The following is a 20,837-nucleotide window of genomic DNA, read 5'->3' on the forward strand; positions in this document are numbered from 1 at the left end:
AAAAGGTCTTGAATTTAAAAAGAAGATTTTTTATTTTGAAATTACAATTAGCTATTAGCAAGCTAATGTAGAAAGAACAATAAGCTGTCTACCAGCAGTTAGGGCAAGAAGCACCTGCCTCTTCACTTTTCTCACAGTATCACTCTGATTGCTGATTTATGGCCTGGGATTCTTGATCTAATCTTCTCTGACCTGAGCTATTTACCTCACTCCAAATGAGAATTGTCTTGTTTCTCCAGTCTCCTTATATTGGACATCTTCCAGTACACTGTTGAATGTGCCATACAGAAACTCGCTGGGTTCTATGTTATCCTTCTGACTCCTGCCAGTGTACACACATTGCCAAACTGAAAAAGGATCATATTATTTTTACATTCAAAAAAACGTAGTGTGAAAATATAAACCCCAATTCACTCACCACACTGTTTACCTATATACAGCCCTGCACTGGGCATTATCTATTACAGGCTCTCATTTTCCCTCTCCTGTACTGTTGCAGTAATTTTTGATTTGGTTTTCCTGCTTCCAGTCTTGCCTGTATACTGTTGCCAGATAATCTTCTGAAGGCCCAATGCCAATTATATTATTCCCCTGATTAAAAATTAAAAATTCCACACATACACAAACATACAGATTAATACAGGTTAAAAAAATAGTGAAAACTGAATGCATTCTAGCTAACAGTGACGTATCAATGTCAATTTCCTGGTTTTGGTGCTATACTATAGCTGTGTACGATGCCGCCATTGTGGGAAGCTGAGTGATGGCTACATGAGACTCTTTAAACTATGTGTTTCCTAAGAGTCCATAATTACTTCAACATCTAAAATTTTAAAAAAGAAAGTAAAATCTGTAAGTGGATTCCCTCACATTTTCAAAATACACATGAAACTCTGTATTCTAGTTCAGCATACCCTCCAAAACAGAACCACTTACAATTTCTTAGATATGCTTTGTGTTTACTAAGACACGTTTGCCTTCACCTTTCAATGCCCCCTGCTTTGTTTTGATTTGCCCAACACTTACTCTTTCAGGATGTACATTAAATGCTGCTGCTCCGTTCAAGCATGGCCTGTTCCGGGATCAGCTAAATACAATCTCTCTCATCCATAAAACCTTGTACTATCTCCGTTTTGACACTTACAGTGTATATTAATTTGAGGAGTGATTTTTAGCCCCCACTAAACTGTGAGCACTTAGAGGATACAACGTGTGTCTCACTTATCTTTTCAGTTCCCACAGATTCTGATAAGTGCTTTGCTCAACATTTGTTGAGGAAAAATGAAGAATTCTGTCTTCAATATGCAAGGGTCAATGTCCTGTAAAAGAGAAAGTGGAGGTCAGTTCTAATTACTCATAAATCAACAATTTTAAACACACTGAGGAGCAAAATATACAAGTATTTTTAAGCTAGTGTTTTTATGTTTTAGATGTGTTTCCTTTGGATATTTTTTGTTAGAATAGAAAATGATGATGTTGTTCAGATACAATTGAAATATGCTCTGGAGTTAAACTTGAATGAGAGAGTCAGCCTAGGCAACGATGTGACAAACTCTCTGGTATATATTGCGTAGATGTTTCACACCAATTAAAAAAAATGCCAAATTGGCAGTGTCTCTAAAACTGCACATCAATTTCACCCTTCCATAAATTATTTTTTTCTCAATATGACTGTCTTTCTCTTAGTTTACTTCCCTTTATCTTCTCATTATTTCTCCCCACTGCTCCAGTAATAAGCGACCCAGCAAAGCCCTCCCGAGTCACTGGCATGTAATTCCTATCAAATAGCTGTGCAGTGACCTCAGTCTGAGGCTTCGATGTCATTACAAGGTGGTGTTCCAATCATGAGGCTCACCCAATTATTTGTCTAGCACTCAGTCTGACACAGCATTATTTCAGCATCCATTCTTGGTGAAAGAATATGTAAGCAAATAAATAGTATAATAGTGTAAGAGGAAGCTCAATTTTAAAAAGATCCTTATGCATACCCATTTACTTAATGTGAGTCTCTGCATCTAGTTTCCAAATTTGCTAAAACAACTTGTTTTAATCCACTAATAAAGAGAGATTTTATTCAGATAATGTTTCCTACCTTAAGCTATTTTTTATTTGAAGTGATTAAGCTGCTAACATTCTATAATGAATTCTCATTCAATAGAGCATATTGAGGGCTTCTAAAATGACAGGTACTGTGCTGGACACTGAGGATACTTCATTTGTTTTTCTAGATTTTGTGATGAATTTGAATGTGATAAATATTTTTCCAACCTCAGTAAGTGTCTCCTTATTAATTAAAGTGTTTTAATACATAAACTGGAGTTGGTGACTTTTGGTATTCTTGCTTCTATTATGTGTGCATATATACTTCTTATGATGAAAGAAATGTAATACTGAGCTCCTGACCTCAGAGAGCTGTCTAGACGGAGCAAATTCCAAGACTTATTCACAGTAAATACTGAATACACTGAAGAAAAGTACTGAGAGAAATTTGAACATGACTTAAAATGTAGAAGAATGTGTAAAATTTGTATCTCTATTAATAAAATAAATTTTGTACAGATGCAGAAAAGGAGAGACAAAGGAGAAACATGAAAATGCAGTGGCCAGGACACCTAGAACTTAGCTTTATTGTAAAGCTAAGTAAGAATTATTTCAAGCAGATAAATTCTAAAATTAATATAAAGCTAGTAAGTGAGACAGTTCTTGAGTAGAGTAGGTGAAAAACTCAACGGCATACCAATCTAGTAATAAATCGGTGGGAGAAAAGACTAGACTTAGTGAGTTAAGAAACTATAGTATGTGTTCATCTGTGCAGTAATAGGAGCTTTCATTAAGGTGGTAGCAATAGGATTTGAGAGTCAAAGGCAAATATGAAATGCATTTCAAATGAAGAGATGGTTTAATCTGATCATATATTGATAATAAACTGGATATGTGATCAAGATGTGAGTTGTATGATCCAAATTTTCAGGACTATGAGAATACAAAAAAAATGCAATTAAGTAAATTTGTGGTATAAGAAGGGGAGTGGATGTGGAAAAATTTGGGGAGTGGATTATAGAGTTCAAAGGAGACATATAATGTAATTAAGAAATATCCAAGTGGGTGTTATCTACAGGCAGTTTGAAATGTGTGAGTAAATCTTGGATGAGTGGTTTTGCTAGATACCAAAGCTTTGGGAAGCATTAACAGAAAGACTCTGTAGTTCTTGAGGGTTGAAGATGTGCCCAAAATAGAGAAGAACAGCTAGCCATGGATTACCTTGGAGGTTGTCTCCATAGAGAACAGAGGAGTAGGAAAAGAAAGAAAGAATGGAATAGTGGAAGGCAGAGAATCGTGTAGTGTAAAAGAAATCTAGAGAAGGGGCCACTTTAGCCTTAAGCTCTATTGGACATTTTTAAAATGCACTATCCCTGGGGCAGCCCCATGGCACAGTGGGTAAGTGCGCATGTTCCACTTCCCAGCGGCCCGGGGTTCACCGGTTCAGATCCCAGGTGCAGACATGGCACTGCTTGGCACACTATGCTGTGGTAGGTATCCCACATAGAAAGTAGAGCAAGATAGGCACAGATGTTAGCTCAGGGCCAGGCTTCCTCAGCAAAGAGAGGAGGACTGGCAGTAGTTAGCTCAGGGCTAATCTTCCTCGGAAAAGAAAAAAATAAAATAAAATGCACTATCCCTTTTTGGAATAAAATATATTTTTATAAAGAGAGAAATTTTTTGATGAGTAGCTATAAAAAATAACCTGCAGGGGGCGGTCTGGTGGCACAGCAGTTAAGTTCACACGTTCCGCTTCTCGGAAGCCCAGGGTTTGCCGGTTTGGATCCCAGGTGCGGACATGACACGGCTTGGCAGGCCATACTGTGGTAGGCGTCCCACACATAAAGTAAAGGAAGATGGGCACGGAGGTTAGCTCAGGGCCAGACTTGCTCAGCAAAAAGAGGTGGATTGGCAGCAGTTAGCTCAGGGCTAATCTTCCTCAAAATAAATAAATAAATAAATAACCTCCAAATCCCATGGGCCTTACCTAAGAGAAGCATATTTCTTGCTCTCAGGAAGTCCAAAACAGATATTCCTTGATTGGTGGTCAGCGTTCCAAGTGGTCATGTCCTGGAACCGTTTATCTTGTGGTTTCTCTCTCTTCTAGAGCTTCAGACTCCCCTGCATTAGGCCAATAGATGGGAGAAGAGAATAAAGTTTATGTTGGAGGTTTTATGGGCCAAACCTGGAAACGGTGTGTATGTGTGTGTGAGTGTGTGTGACTTTTCCTCACATCCTATTGGCTAGAACTCAGTCATGTGGGCTTATCTGCAAGCATATTTGGGATATATAATCCATAGGCTCAGGAAGAAGAAGAATCTGGTTCTGTGGGCAGCTAGTTAGATAATCTGGGGATTAACGATGATAATTATGAAGGGATGGGAACCAGATAAAATTTCAACATTTAATTTTTTATGGTACTCATATGGATGTGGAATTATTTTTTTCACTTTTCATCAAAATGCTTACATTCTAGCTTTAATCCTGCCACTGAGTATATGAAGTTCACCAAATCACATTTCCCTTATTAATAATTATAATAATACTGGTGATAGAATAAATATTATATTAAAAACATTTGTGAGTAATATTTAACAGAAATGCAATTTGTTATATTGTGTTTGGTAGAAATATAATAAGTTAAATGAACCAATGTACCATTCGCTCATTCTTTGTGGCAAAACAGGCAAAACAAGGAAGAAAGCTAGAAACATCACAGAGTATTTCACATTCTTTGGACTACTTGAGTGAGAATAAACAACAAACAGCTGACCCGGGAGAATTAGAGTTTCAGGTAAAGGTGAACAAGCACCACTCCTGGTCGTCCTAGCAATGAGGCCACACGTTAAGCATAATAGCATTGAAATGAGACAAATCACATGCAGAGGAAGCAAAAAGTCATTCGAATCAGAGAAATGAGTGTCTTACTTGGGGGAACATCTGAAGAGAAGTCTAGTACAATGTGTCTTTTAAGAGGGTATGAGAGAATGAAAGGAAAAAATTTGAATTAAAAAGGATTAAAATTGAGTTAGCAGGCTCTCAGCTTCTGGGTCCTGAACATAGTTATTGTTTCTCCCATCAACTTGCTTAAAAGTAGTATGAAAACGTCAGGAGATTTCATGCTTACACCATCGTACCATCGCCCTTTCACTGTTTGCTGCCAAGAAGAAAGAGCTGGCGTGGGAAATAATAGGTCTCACTGACCAGCATAACTCAGATGGGAGTTGTTGCAGTTGCAGCAGCCTATCTAAACTAGTGATTCTCAAGCTTGTCTACATATTGAAATATAGGGAAAAAATGTAAATACTGATGCCTGATTCCCATCCCTGTCAATTCTGATTTTTCTGGACTACATTAGACTAAAAAGCTTCTGCAAGGCAAAGGAAATCATGAACAAAATGAAAAGACAACACACCAACTGGGAGAAAATATTTGGAAATCATGTATCTGACAACGGGTTAATTTCCAAAACATATAAAGAATTCATACAATTCAACAACAAAAAACAAACAAACCAATCAAAAAGTAGGCAGAGGATATGAACAGACATTTTTCCAAAGAAGATAAACAGATGGCCAATAGGCACATGAAAAGATGTTCCACATCACTCATTATTAATGAAATACAGATCAAAACTACAATGAGATATCACCTTACACCTGTTAGAATGGCTGTAATTACCAAGACAAAAAACAACAAATGTTGGAGAGGATGTGGAGAAAAGGGAACCCTCATACACTGCTGGTAGGAGTGCAAACTGGTATAGCCACTATGTAAAATGGTATGGAGCTTTCTCAAAAAATTAAAAATAGAAATATCATACTATCTTGCTATCCCACTACTGGGTATTTATCCAAAGAACTTGAAATCAATGATCCAAAGAGAGGTATGCATCCCTATGTTCATTGCAGTATTATTCATAATAGCCAAGACGTGGAAGCAACCCAAGTGCCCTTCTCTGGATGAATGGATAAAGAAGATGTGGTATGCATTGTGGAATATTACTTAGCCACAAAAAAGACAAAATCGTCCCATTTGCAACAACACGGATGGTCCTTGAGGGTATGATGTAAAGTGAAATAAACCATACAGAAAAAGACAAATGCTGCATGATTTCACTCATTCGTGGAAGATAAACAAATACATGGATAAGGAGAACAAATTAGTAGTGACCAGAGAGGAAGTGGGCTGGGGGTGCGTGAAAGGTGTAAAGGGGTACATATGTACGGTGATGGATAAAAATTAGACTACTGGTGGTAAGCATGATGAAGTCTATTCAGGAAGTGATAAATAATAATGAACACCTGAAATTACACAGTCATAAACCATTATGATCTCAATAAAATAATTGTAAAAAAAAATCTATATTTTTCAAAAGCTCCCTAGGTGATTCTCATGTGCAGCTGAGGCTGAGCACCATGAGTTTGGCTATTTCTCCTTGCTCTCTTTCTATTGTCCAGGGAGTTGGACCCTCTTCAAGAGGTGAGTGAGAATTCAGGGGGTTAGAATTAAGAGTCAACACTGATTATTACTTATTAGCTGGACTTTATTATGTTCATTGAATATATCCATTCGTGTTTATGATGTGTCAAGCATTGTTCTAGAGTCTTGAAATACACAGTGAACAAACAAACAAAAGCCTCTTCTCTTGTGAAGCTTACATTAGCCAGGAGAGACAAAATAAACAATTAATAAAATCAACAAATAAAAGTCATTGTATATTAAATGGTGATACAGTGCTATATAAAAAAGGAAAAATAAACCAAGGTAAGGGGGATCAAGAGTACTGGGAGAGGCCAGAGTCTGTGAGTAATTTACTAACCTGGCAAAAGAGACTTGGCAGATGTGACTGAATTAAGGACGTTGAGATGGAGAGAAGACCTTGGATTCACCGGGGGAGCCCTAATGTAATCACAACAGTCCTTGAAAGTGGAAGAGGGAAGCAGGAGGCGAGGGTCAGAGAAAAGACGTGATGATGGAAACGGGGTCAGCGAGAAGCAGCATGAGAACTTTGCCCCCTTAGTTGGCTTTGAAGATGGAGGAAAGGCCCCGAGCTGAGGAATGTGGGTGAACTGTAGACATTGGAAAAGGCAGGGGGATGGATTCACTCCTGGAGCATCCGAGAAAGAACCCAGCTCTGCAGACACCTTGAATTTAGCCGAATGGGACCTATGTCAGACTTCTAAGTTATAGACTGTAGGGTCATGAATATGTTGTTTTCAACACTGTTTGTGGTTATTTGTTACAGGAGCAACAGAAAACTAGAAAGATGGATAGCAAGATGCAGAACAATACATATAATGTGTTGCTTGTTCTAAGAAAGTAGCTAAATAAGATCATGTATATGTTTACTTATTTCTCACATATTTTTTCATTGTGAAAACCAGAAACTAACAAAAACAGTTACTTCCAATATGTGGGGGCATAGGGTGAAGGGGATAGGGTGAAATGGATCATCTCTGAATGTACCATTTTATATAGTTTTAACTTTTGAAACCTGTAACTATTCTACTTATTCCAAAACACATAATTAAATTACGAAAGAGACGGATCTTGTCAAGATGGCAGCATAAGCAGACTCTGAACTCACCTCCTCCCATGAACACAACCAGATTACAACTATTTTTGAAAAAACTACCCTGGATAGAAAGCTGAAAACTGGATAAAAAGAACCCCCACAATGAGAGACAGTCCTGACAAAGGTGGGCGGGGTAGAAATTCCTGCTGGAGAGGAAAAAAGTCAACTTCAGGAGCAGTGGAGTTTATCAGCTGGCCAGGCGGGGGCCACCCTAAGGTATACAGCCCTCCCTGGAGGGGTGAGGTCCAAAAAGCGGGGCCTGATACTGCTATAAGCACCCTTCAGACTCAGCACAACTGAAATGAGGGTCTTACTATATGGCTTCACTGGCTATTAACTGTTAGAGGGATACCCCCAGAAAAGCCATCAGCCAAAAGCCAAAAAGACCCAGGTCTTAAAGGGCCCACGCACAAACTCATCCATCTCAGCAAACTAAAATCACAAGAGAGAAGGCTGACAGTCCTATGGTGAAAAGAGACTCACCTGGTGGGCTCTGGGGGTATCTCAGTGAGAGGAGGGACCTCTCCAGAGACTGAGACATTGGTGGGGGACATTGCTCTGACCTGGTCCAGGTGTGATGACACAGACTATAGCAGGTGCCATCGAGGTTCTTCCCCTGGCCTGTTAGCCCAGGGGGCTGCCACACCCACTAGAGCTCAGATTTAATCCAGTTCAGCCAAGGCAGGCAGCCTGCCCTTGGGACACACCCCACACAACAGCAAGGCCTCAGGCTACTTGTTGGCCTGCATTGGCTCTGTGCCTTGATCCTCTATAGGCAGGCGAGTGTGTCCACCTCAGTGGGGCAGAGGCTGTGTGAGGACCAGGTGAACTGTGGGAGGCATTGATGAAGAGGTGGCAGCCTCTGCAGTGCAGCATGGGGGTATGCTCCAGGGGGTTTGGGAAGTGTGCACGGACCAGGACTGTGTTGACAGTGTGTGTGGTCCTGTGGGGGGGTGAGGCTTTTCAGCAGCAGAGGAACTGTGCTTCACAAATAGCCATAACAAGGATCAGCCCCACCTTCCAAAACCTGAAACAATTGAGTGCTCCCGTGCCTAGGGCCAGCCCCACTCAGCTGCACTCCTAAGAGAACTAACAACAACTTTGTAAGCCTGAGGCCTATAGCAACTGTAAGCCCTTGAGCCTAGCAACCAGCTACACTGGGTACCAACCAAATTAAGAGGAAAACTGCAATAACAGTGTGCTGATAGACTTTGTAACCAACAGTGCTGAGGCTCCCTAAACTGGATTTACAAACAGCTGACCAGGGAAGGAAAGACTAGACTCCCTGGGTTCCTGCATGAAGAACAACCCTGCCACAGCAGAAGGACACAAGTAGCCCACACAGGGGTCACTCCTAGATCTTCTGGACTGGTGATGAGAGGGAAGGACACTACTGGGCCTCAAAAGGCATTTCGTACATAAGCCCACTTCTCCAAGATCAGGAGACATAGCCAACTCACCTAATACATAGAAATAAGCACAGAGAGACAGGCATAATAAGGAGACAAAGGAATACATTCCAAGTAAGGGAACAGGACTAAATGAAACAGAAATAAGTGACCTATCCAACAAAGAGTTCAAACAAAATCTCATGAGGGTGTTCACAGATATTAGGAGAAGAATGGATGAACACAGTGAGCTCATCAACAAAGAACTGGAAAACACAAAAAAGAACCAATCAGAAATGAAGAATACAAACTGGAAATGAAAAATGCAGTAGAGGGGCTTGATAACAGAGTAGAGGATACAGAAGAACAGATCAGCGAGCTAGATGAAAGACTAGAGGACATCACCCAAGCACAACAGAAAAAAGTAAAAAGAATTAGATTAGACAGAATGAGAACAGTGTAAGGGAACTCTGGGACAGTATCAAGTGCACTAACATTTGCATTATCGGTGGCACAGAAGGAGAAGAGAGAGACAAAGAGGCAGAAAATTTATTTGAAGAAATAATAGATGAAAATTTTCCTAATCTAAGGAAGGAAACAGACATTCAAGCACAGGAAGCAGAGAGATCCAAATAAGATAAGCCGAAAGAGGCCCACACCAAGATACATTATAATTAAAATGCCCAAACTTAGAGATAAAGAGAGAATTCTAAAAGCAGCAAGAGAAAGGCCACAAGTGACAGACAAAGGAAAGCCCATCAGGCTATCAGCAGACTTCTCAGTCGAGACTCTACAGGCGAGACGAGAATGGTATGACCTAGTTAAAGTGCTAAAAGGAAAAAATCTACAGCCAAGAATACTCTATCCAACAAGGAAGTCATTCAGAATGGAAGGAGGGATAAAGAGCTTCCCAGACAAGCAAAAATTAAAGGAGCTTATCACCAAGAAACCAGTTCTACAAAATGCTGAAGGAACTTATTTAAGTGGGATAGCAGTGACCACAAATAGGGATAAAAAAATTATCAAAAAAAAAAAAAGCTCCCCAAAAAAGCCTTGCAGTAAAATCACTGGTAAAAGTAAAAATATAGTAAAGGTAGTGGATCAACCACCTGTGAAGATAAGAAGAAGGTTAAAAGACAAAAGTACTAAAATTAGCTATTTCAATGATAAGTGGGTAATGGATAGACATACACAAAACAAGAGGTTATGTATGATTTCAAAGACGTAAAATGTGAGAGGAGGGGAATGAAAAAAGTAAAGCTTTTAGAATGAGGTTAAGCTAAAGAGCATATCAACTTGATAGAGACTATTATATACATAGAATATTATATAGGTTCCTCATGGTAATCAAAAATCAGAAACCTATAATACGAAAGCAAATAAGTAAGATAAAAGAAATCAAACATATTACTAAAGAAAGCCATCAAAGCACAAGGGAAGAGAGCAAGAGAAAAAGAAAGGAACAGAGAAGAACTACTAAAACACCTAGAAAAAAAAAGCAACAAAATGGTAATAAACACATATTTATGAATAGCTACTTTAAATGTCAATGGACTAAATGCTCCAATCAAAAGCCATAGAGTGGTCGATTGGATAAAAAAACAAGACTCATATGTATGCTGCACACCAGAGACACACTTCAGACCTAAAGACACTCACAAACAGAAAGTGAAAGGATGGAAAAAGATATTCCATGCCAATGGCAAAGAAGAGAAAGCGGGGGTAGCAATAATTATATCAGAAAAAATAGACTTTAAAACAAAAACTGTAACAAGAGACAAAGAAGAACACTCCATAAAGATAAAGGGAACAATCCAACAAGACGATATAACACTTGTAAATATCTATGCATCCAACATAGGAGCACCTAAATATATAAAGCAGTTATTAACAGACATAAAAGGAGAAATAGACAGTAATACAATAATAGTAGGGGACTTTAACACTCCGCTTACACCAATGGATAGATCATCCAAACAGAAAATCAATAAGGAAACACTGGCCTTAAACAACACATTTGACCAGATGGACTAGAAGGAAAATACCTCAACATAATAAAGCCCATATATGACAAACCCACAACAAATATCATTCTCAACAGAGAAAAACTTAAAGCTATTCCTCTAAGGACCGGAACCAGACAAGGATGCCCACTGTCACCACTCTTATTTAACATAGTAGTGGAAGTCCTAGTCAGAGCAATCAGGCAAGAAAAAGAAATAAAAGGGATCCATATTGGAAAAGAAGAAATGAAACTGTCACTCTTTGCAGATGACATGATTTTATATCTAGAAAACCCTAATGAATACACTAAAAAACTTTTAGAAATAATAATACAGTAAAGCCACAGGATACAAAATCAACATACAAAAATGGGTTGCATTTCTATACACTAACAACGAAGAGCAGAAAGAGAAATTAAGAATGCAATCCCATTTACAACTGCAACAAAAAGAATAGCATACCTAGAAATAAACTTAACCAAAGAGGTGAAAGATCTGTACACCGAAAATTATAAAATATTGTTGAAAGAAATCGAAGAATACACAAAGAAATGGAAAGATATTCCATGCTCTTGCATTGGAAGAATTGATGTATTTAAAATGTCCATACTTCCTAAAGCAATCTACAGATTCAAGGCAATCTCTATCAAAGTTTCAAAACATTTTTCACAGAAATAGAACAAAGAATCCTAAAATTTACATGGAACAACAAAAGACCCTGAATAGCCAAAGGAATCCTGAGAAAAAAGAATAAAGCTGGAAGTATCACACTCCCTGATTTCAAAATATACTACAAAGCCATAGTAACCAAAACAGCATGGTACTGGCACAAAAACAGACACACAGATCAACGGAACAGAATTGAGAGCCCAGAAAAAAACTCACACAGTTATGGACAGCTAATATTCGACAAGAGAGCCAAGAGCATACAATGGAGAAAGGAGAATCTCTTCAATAAATGGTGTTGGGAAAAATAGACAGCCACATGCAAAAGAATGAAAGTAGACCATTCCCTTACACCATGCACAAAAATCAACTCAAAATGGATTAAAGACTTGAATGTAAGACCCGAAACCATGAGACTTCTAGAAGAAAACATAAGCAGGACACTCTTTGACATTGGTCTGAGCAGCGTATTTTTGTTACCATGTCTGACCGGGCAAGGGAAACAAAAGAAAAAATGAGCAAATGGGACTACATCAAACTAAAAACCTTCTGCACAGCAAAGGAAACCATCGACAAAACGAAAAGACAACCTAACAATTGGAAGAAGATATTTGCAAACTATATATCAGATAAGGGGTTAATATCCAAAATATACAAAGAGCTCATACATCTCAACAAAAAACCCAACCATGCAGTTAAAAAATGGGCAAAAGATCTCAACAGAGATTTCTCCAAAGAAGGTGTACGGATGGCCAACATGCATATGAAAAGATGCTCAACATCATTAGCTATCAGGGAAATGCAAATCAAAACTACTATAAATTATCACCTCACTCTGGTCAGAATGGCAATAATTAACAAGACAGCAAACAACAAAGTGTTGGAGAGGATATGGAGAAAAGGGAACACTTGTCCACTGCTGGTGGGAGTGCAAACTGGTGCAGCCACTATGGAAAGCGGTATGGAGTATCCTCAGAAAATTAAGAATAGAGCTACACTATGATCCAGCTATCCCACTTCTGGTTATTTAACCAAAGAAGTTGAAAACACAAATGCATACAGATACTTGCACCCCTATGTTCATCACAGCATTATCCACAATAGGCAAGACTTGGAAGCAACCTAGGTGCCCATCAAGGGACGAATGGATAAAGAAGATGTGGTATATATACACAATGGAATACTACTCAGGCACAGAAATGATGAAATCCGGCCATTTGTGACAACATGGATGGAGCTTGAGGGTGTTATGCTAAGTGAAATAAGTCAGAGGGAGAAAGTCAAATACCATATGATCTCACTCATAAGTAGAAGATAAAAACAATGACAGACAAACACACAGCAACGGAGATTGGATTGGTGGTTACCATAGGGAAAGGGGGGAGAGGGGAGGGCAAAAGAGGAGATTAGGCTCACATGCGAGGTGATAGACTATAGTCAATTTTTGTGTGGTGAACAAGATGTAATCTACACAAAATTTGAAAATATATTACGATGTACATCTGAAAGCTGTATAATGTTATAATCCAATGTTATTGCAATAAAATAAAATAAATAAATAAAATGAAAAAAATAAACTACAAAAGATGGGAAAAGCACACCCTAACAGGAATAAAAACAAATCAAAAGAAAGATAAGCTTATATCCAAAAGAAAAAACAAATGAGTACTGGGAGAGGTAGAGGAATTACAATTCTAAGTAAGGTCACTGGGGAGACCTTCATCTGACCTTTGCTAAACAATTTCTGTATGTTGTTTTATCCCTTTTTCCTTCATAGCCTTTGGGGATTGTTACCTTCATGATACACATAAGTAACCCCAGCTCACAGAGGTAAAGCAACCTGCCTAATCTCACACAGAAACAGGCAGGTTGTAGAGATATACATAAAACTCAGGCTCTTCTTCACTGCACATGGTCCCTTCTCTCTTCGCAGTCATATTTTTATTTATCAAATTAATACCTCTAGTTGTGTTGCTTCCATTTTTGCATCATATAGTTCTTCTTGGATCATCAGTCTGAACTAATGTTCCCAGGAGACCATCTGCATGTATTGTAAGCCTACCTGTAGCTCTTGGACAGTGATGCCGCATTCCAGATGAAGATATGTATGATTTTTCTCACATCTCTGAGTTAGTCTAGATGTGCTGTTTTCAACGACCATCAAAAGTTGAAACCACAATTTCTAATTTGCTGATATTTAATGGCTGTCTTCTCGCTGTAACCTCATGTGGCTTAAGCAGCAAGGGATCTCTCTTGGGCCTCTTTTATAGGGCACTAATCAGCTTCCAAAGGCTTCATTTCCTAATACCGTCACCTTGTGAGTTAGGATTTCAGCGTGAATTTTGAGGGGACACAAATGTTTAGTCCACAACAGAGGCAAATACGGCACTTTCTGAAATTGCCTAAATGTCAGGTGATGATGCCTCCTTCCTGAAGATATGGTGAATATAAAACACGAGTGTGTGTCTGTGTGTGTATGTGTGTGCATGCGTATAAAGTTATATCTTTCCTGCTGCAATAGTTCAACTCTACCATGATATAGAGAACTAAACTTAAGATGCATATATTGGAATACTGGGTCTTAAATTAAGGCTATTTTATCCATTTGCCACTATTTTTATTAAATAACTAATTTTATCCAAAAGATTTCCTTGAGAGTTAGTAATCTTTGTTCCAAGGTAATATTTTAGATATTCAAAAGGAATATCCTTTGTACTGTTAAGATTGTCTAAGAAGAGTAGTTAAGTAAATCAGTATGGCAACTGTGAATAGCTAATCTTGTTCTATCTTCCAAACCTATCTTTGGTATGTGTGTTCTCACAGTTTTTGTCTAAGTCTTTGTCTTCCGTCACCAAGAAACTTACATAGGTCTGTTACATAGGTTCCGTTAAGTGTGAGAATGTGTAGTCTCATTTTTCATAGAAAGCACAGATACATAATTTTGAATTATGAATTAATACAGTTGTTTCACTATTTCATTAACTCTGTAGTTCAAGTCAGTTGTACAATGATTTTACTTTTTATTATATAAAAATTACCTTTATATTGGTTTTTGGGGTAACCTACATTAGCTTTTGGGAGAGTTATTAGCTTTTGGAGCATTTACACTTGTCCATTGTGATCCAATGATAAACAGTGCTAGGCTCCTAATGGTTTCTAATAGATGCCGAGGAGTAATAAAATATAATAAGGCATTCAAATATGCAAAGGAGAAAAGACAATTGACAGCTTTATGCTACTTATATTTGGAGAAGTCAGACACCAAACTATGTAGTGCTACATTAAATGACACTGCTTTAGGTGGATTGAAAAGAAATAAAGGAAGAAAAAAAAAGACTTTAGCAAAATTGGAAAGTTTCTGATGCAAAAATAGTAGATGAGGGGAATTTGACATTTAAGGAAGCATCATTTTTTCAAAAGAAGGATTCCCAGTGTGGGGGATCTGAATTGGCCACCCCAAAATGTGTCTTTTTGGCATGATGATTATTTTGGGCTGGTTACTTTTAAAAATTGCAGACATTGGAGAAGCTCTGAAAAGTGGAACTTAACCCTTTGGAAGAGACATTTACATTTGTAAGGGAAATTTCCATCGAAAATGTCTCCCTCTCTGTGCCAGGAAGAAGGAGGGATGACCTTATCTCTAGAAACTCTTATCGATGCAGAAGACAAGGACTTAAATCTGCATAATAACCTTACTCGTGTTTACTGTGTTTTTCTGGTCATGTCCCATAACTGACTCCCCCCAGCCCCAACATCCTCGTTTGTGTTTACCTGAGGATGGTATTTAAGATGAAAGCCTCACCATTTTGGCGAGTTGCTCAGTTTTCCTGAGTCTCTCCCTTGTGGACATGTTATAAAGCTTGGTTGATTTTCTCCTGTTACTCTGTCTCATGTGAATTTAATTCATAGCCTAGCCAGAAGGACCTGGAGTGGGTAGAGGAAATGTCTTCCTCCCATACACCAGGAAGGCAATATAACATTGAAAAGGTTACATTCACCTCCCCAGCAAGGGTGTGGATTTATCCTGAAAGAAATAATATAAGGGAAAATTAAGAAAGTGTATTGCTTGGTTGAATGATACAGAGGGAAATTGTTTATTTAAAAATCCTGCAGACAGCTTTTGATGCATGGTTACAGATCTCAGCAAAGCTTTGCTCAGTCAGATATATCAGGAACATAAGTGCATACAAACTGGAGATATCAAGATATACTTTCTGCAATTACATTTTCTGCATCTCAAGCACTACTTATATCTGGAGTCCTTTGTCACCAAGCTGAATGAAATCCTCTGGTATGTGAAGGTTGCCTTTTAAAAATGTATATCCTTATATTTATAGATTATTTTTCCTCCTACTCTCAGCCGAGATACAAATATTGTTCAAGTGCTTCAAAGCTATATTGCTTGCACTTTGCAGACAATATTGCGTATTGCCTCTGGTTAAGGCTTTATGAAAAAAGCTGATTTTTCTATCTAAGAGAAAACTTATGTAGCAGGACAACAAAAGACTTTCACACTGCCTTCTTAAATCTGCATGAACCTGCTGACTTGATAAGAACACTAAAACCAGAATTAGCATATGGCTCAAACTCTGGCCTTTCAGCAGTGCCCCTGAGCTATATAACTCACTTTCTCTTATTCAGTATTGTTCTCAGATAAGGAGAAAGGAAAAAGAAACTCCAATGTACATATTAATATTGGAGTATTGTGAAAGGAAATGTATCTTTCTCTAGGAGGATGAATGTTGATGAGATTTTCCATATGGAAATCTCTAGACAAGTGATTTAGATAGAAACTTAAGCAGCAAGGCTTTGATTTCTTAAAAGAAAAAAAAGGCATCTGGACAAATCTTCCATACTTAAATCGTTGCAAATATTGTTGTTACTTCAGATTTGTAGCTGTCTAAATCATAATTTCCAGACTTACGTAATATAGAATCAGGCACACAATTAACTAAAAGCAAAGGAAAGGCATTTCTCAAAACATCCCTAAAAAATACAAAAAAAAATTAGATTATTTTAAATGTGATTGAATACTTTCTGAATCCTATTAAATACTAATGATTACTAATCATACTTTTGAGACTATAGGAAATTGTGCCATCATCCCATCTCCATCCTTCTCTAGAAACCTTTTCTATCTTCAGCCATTCTTACCTTCAAAATGGCCCATTCTGTCAGCTAAATCATTCTAATGAGCTCATTTTCTTTAAAGTGCTACTAAGTAACAAAGGCTTGATATTTTACCCAGAGGAATGTTTTATTTAAACAAGGGACTATGAGAGAGAAAGTTTAATCCAAAGAAATAACTCTCAAATGATAAAATTGTAGGTATTCTTGCCAGTGCACACATATTATAGAAACATGACCCTCTACAATTAATATCAAAAAGCATATCATCTGTTTTGCCAGCATGTGGCTCGTTCCTCTAAGACTGTGGTCCCCCAATTTTAGCATGCGTCAGAAGCACCTGGAGGACTTCTTAAAACAGATTGCTTAGCACCACCCCCAGAGTTTCTGATTCAGTAGGTGTGAGATGGGGCTGAAGAATTTGTATTTCTAATTATCTCCAATGCTGCTGGTTGGTGGGCACACTTTGGGAACCATTGATCTAAGTTAATGTCTCATGCTTGTCTGAAATCTCTTAAGGAGCTTAAAAAATATGGATGCCACCCACAGAGATCCTGATGTCATGTGTCTGCCATGTGATCTAAAATCAGTCTTTTTAAAAGATCCCTAGATGCAGCAAAGTTTTTGGTCCAACACTCAAAGTACTTGAATGATGATGATACTAATAATATATAATTGGACAACACTGCTCTTACACTCCCAACCTTAATCTAACAATATTTAATGTACATTCATTAAACACCAATCATGTGTGGTAGGTGCTAACAGTACCCTGGCCTGCAAAGTCCTATGTGATCTTATCCCTGGAAATCTTTCTGACTTCACATCTTAACACTCTCTGCCTGACCTGCCTACTAACACTCTGCTCCAGCGTCAAAAGCCCTCCTTCTATTCCTTCAGTATGTCAAGATCAAGTCTACTTCCAAATCAGGGCCACTGCACTCACTATCCCTCCCTCTTCCAGGAACATTCTGCCCCAAAGCTTCCTTCCTTCTTTCCTTCCTCTAATTCTCAGCTCCAATAGCATCATTTCAAAGAGAACTTCTCCTGCCCTTTATTTAAAAGAGCCCTGCCTTACCTCCAGTCCACTCACTTTATCCCCTCATCCTTATTTTTCTGTCTTCATAGTGCTTAGTACTACCTGAGTTAGTACACATTTGTTTATTTATTGTCTGTCTCATCCCACTGAACATAAATCCCATGAAAGTAGAGTCTATGTTTTGTTCTCTGTTATATTCCCAATGGCTGGAGACATTTTTGGCATATAATAGACACTAAATAAACATTGTTGAACAGATGAGGATATAATGATAACGAGATGAGCATGCCTTCTTGTCTCATGCCACCTTACCTTTGAATGGGATTCAAAGATTTAAAAGGGAAATGGAAGGGCCAGCCTCATGATGTAGTGGTTAAATTCAGCACACTCCACTTTGGTGGCCCAGGTTCGTGGGTGCAGATCCCTGGCATAGACCTGCACTACTCATCAGCCATGCTGTGGTGACAACCCACAAATAAAGTGGAGGAAGATTGGCACAGATGTTAGCTCAGGGCCAATCTTCCTCAGCAAAAAATAAATAAATAAAAAATAAAAAGGAAAAGGGCACAAAATAATATAAGAAGAACAATCAGTATGTCTAAGAGAGCTCAAAGGAAGTGCAAGAGACCCATCCTGCAGTGCTCAGAGAAGACTTCCTAGAGGAAATGATTCTAAACTAAGAGCTGAAATGAGTAGACATCTTCCAGCAGACAGGTGGTAGAAAGTGCTCAGAGTATAGCACACTGACAAAGTGAAAGAAGCTTCATAGATAATTCAGCATGGGTCTACTAAATTTCCACTAGGAACCAAGTGCTATAATTGAGCTATAAAATACACAAAGACGACTCAGGTTGAAATCCAAGAGAATGACATCCTGGAAGGCAGAAATCAGATAGGTGGATTTTTAAAATCTTTTTTCCACCCTACTATTAAATTCCAGCAGATATATAGTAGTATATATTGTATAGATAATAGTGTGTCTACTAACATCCTGATAAATAAGTATATGAATGAAGGAACTGCAACTCATGAGAGGTCAGAGATCACGTTCACATTTCCATGATGCCTTACACACAAAAGGGGCTTAAAATAATTATTGATCGATGATCCCCTGAGATCAATGATATTTTCCACATTCACCCAATTTCCAAACTATATGACTCATCTTACATGAATATTAATTAGATATTATTATTATATCTGTCAAAAGGAAATGATTGTTTCATTCCAATAAATTTCTCCACAAGCTACCATTAAATGTGACTATGTTTTCAGCGTTGATTTTACTCTAAATTTTCTATGTAAAAATGATTCAGATAATTATTTGGTGCAAGATGCTTCTTGATACTAACGAAGGGACAGACAAAATTTTTTATTTTTAAACCTGTGAACCTCACCGGGTAATACATCCAGATATTTATAATCCTCTTATTGTAATTTTAGTCTTGAGATATCTGACAAGTTCTTACATCTTTCATTGTGACAAAAGTTAAAAATGACACCACAGAGAAAATCAAACTGAATATGTCTCTGATACTCTAGTTTTAAAAGTAATTAAGTTAGACTTAATGAACATTAACTCTTTCAACTCCAAGTATCCTCCATTAGAATCCTGAAGATATCAGAAATATGATTCAGGCAGAATGAACAGTATCTAACAAACCCGTGACAATTTTGGCCAGCAAACTCTAAAGTGGCCCCCACAGATCCCCACCTCCTAGTATTCTCTCTCACGTGTAATCTCTTTGCCGTGACCATGGGCTCAGCCTATCAATTCACTCTAACAAACAAAATATGCACAGGTGATGAAATGTTACTTCCAAGAATAGGTTAGAGAAAGACTATGGCTTTCATCTTGGGCACACTCTGTCTCTCTTTAGTGTTGCCAGTTGCCCTGCTGTAGAGACACTCAGGCAGCCTAATAGAGGCCCACATGCTAAGCTTGGTGTACAAGTCTGCCAGGGCCCACATGAGTGAGCTGGGACAGGACCTGGAGGAGGCCTGCAGTAGCTGTGTAAGCCAGCATAGAAGAGGATCCTACAGCTCCAGCTGAGCATTGAGACAGCTTCAGTCCTGACCGACAACTTGTCTGCAGCCTCATGTGACACCCTGGGCCAGAAGTGCCTCACTAAGCCACACCTCAATTCCTAATCCACAGAATCTGAGAGAGAATTAATATTTGATACTTTAAGTTGCTAAATTTTGGAGTAATTTCTAACTAGTACAACAATAAACTCCAAGAAAGATGCCATTATTTATTTGACTTCTACTCTCACAGGGTCGCCTCTAGGCTCCCTCTCCTCTGAGGTAGGATGCCATAGTGGTTAAGAGCACTGACTCTGAGGCACGACATCTGAGTGTGAAGCGTTGCTCTGACTCTTAGAACTGAAAACAGGGCGGTAATAGCACCTATCCCATTAAAAGAGATGAAACTCTAAATTTCCTCATTGATCCTTTGTGTTCTGGGATTGTAGCTGCTTTGATTATGCCTTCTTTACCTCCCTATGTTTATATTCTTCACCTCAGTTCTCCTTTTCTCCTCTGTTTTACATCTATTTATCTCATTTTCCCCTGCCTTTAAGTATTTTTCAAGAAATATTTACTGAACTCCCATGACTTGCTCTTATAAAGACTACCGTTATATAGACAATAGCTGAATGGAGCCCAGCCCTCTTAAGGCTTCTAATTCTCTGCCCTCCCTCTCATGTTTTGCTTTCTGCCATTCTTCCTCATCACCGCTGCACCCTGTATTTTTGAAGCCACATTGCCTTGATTATTTTATCATTAAAAAGATTTATCGGGCATAGAAATAGTCTGTCGCCAACAGACACATTCATCTTCCTCATGTAAGAGTTTCTGGCATTGGCTTAATATCTTTAAGATCACTGAGGCTCAGTCAAAGCCCAGTCCAGATATATTTTTTAAAAGGTTTTAGTATTTTATAACTGACGAAATGTTCGCACTCATTTTAAAATCTGTTTACTTTCTTGACATTA

At 38.3% G+C, this 20,837-nt stretch overlaps 1 long non-coding RNA gene across 1 annotated transcript in view; it reads right to left on the bottom strand.

Annotated features, from left to right (window-relative positions):
- Positions 1 to 20,837, bottom strand: part of LOC138923950 (uncharacterized) — a 73,850-nt gene that overhangs the window by 34,650 nt on the left and 18,363 nt on the right. The window contains exons 2-3 of the long non-coding RNA XR_011438329.1: positions 4,028 to 4,161; positions 206 to 1,319 (exon numbers count right to left, since the gene is read on the bottom strand). This is a non-coding gene — a long non-coding RNA (uncharacterized lncRNA). The remainder of the gene's footprint in view (positions 1 to 205; positions 1,320 to 4,027; positions 4,162 to 20,837) is intronic.

The sequence above is a fragment of the Equus caballus genome, chromosome 4, assembly GCF_041296265.1.
Source record: "Equus caballus isolate H_3958 breed thoroughbred chromosome 4, TB-T2T, whole genome shotgun sequence".
Lineage (NCBI taxonomy): Eukaryota > Metazoa > Chordata > Mammalia > Perissodactyla > Equidae > Equus > Equus caballus.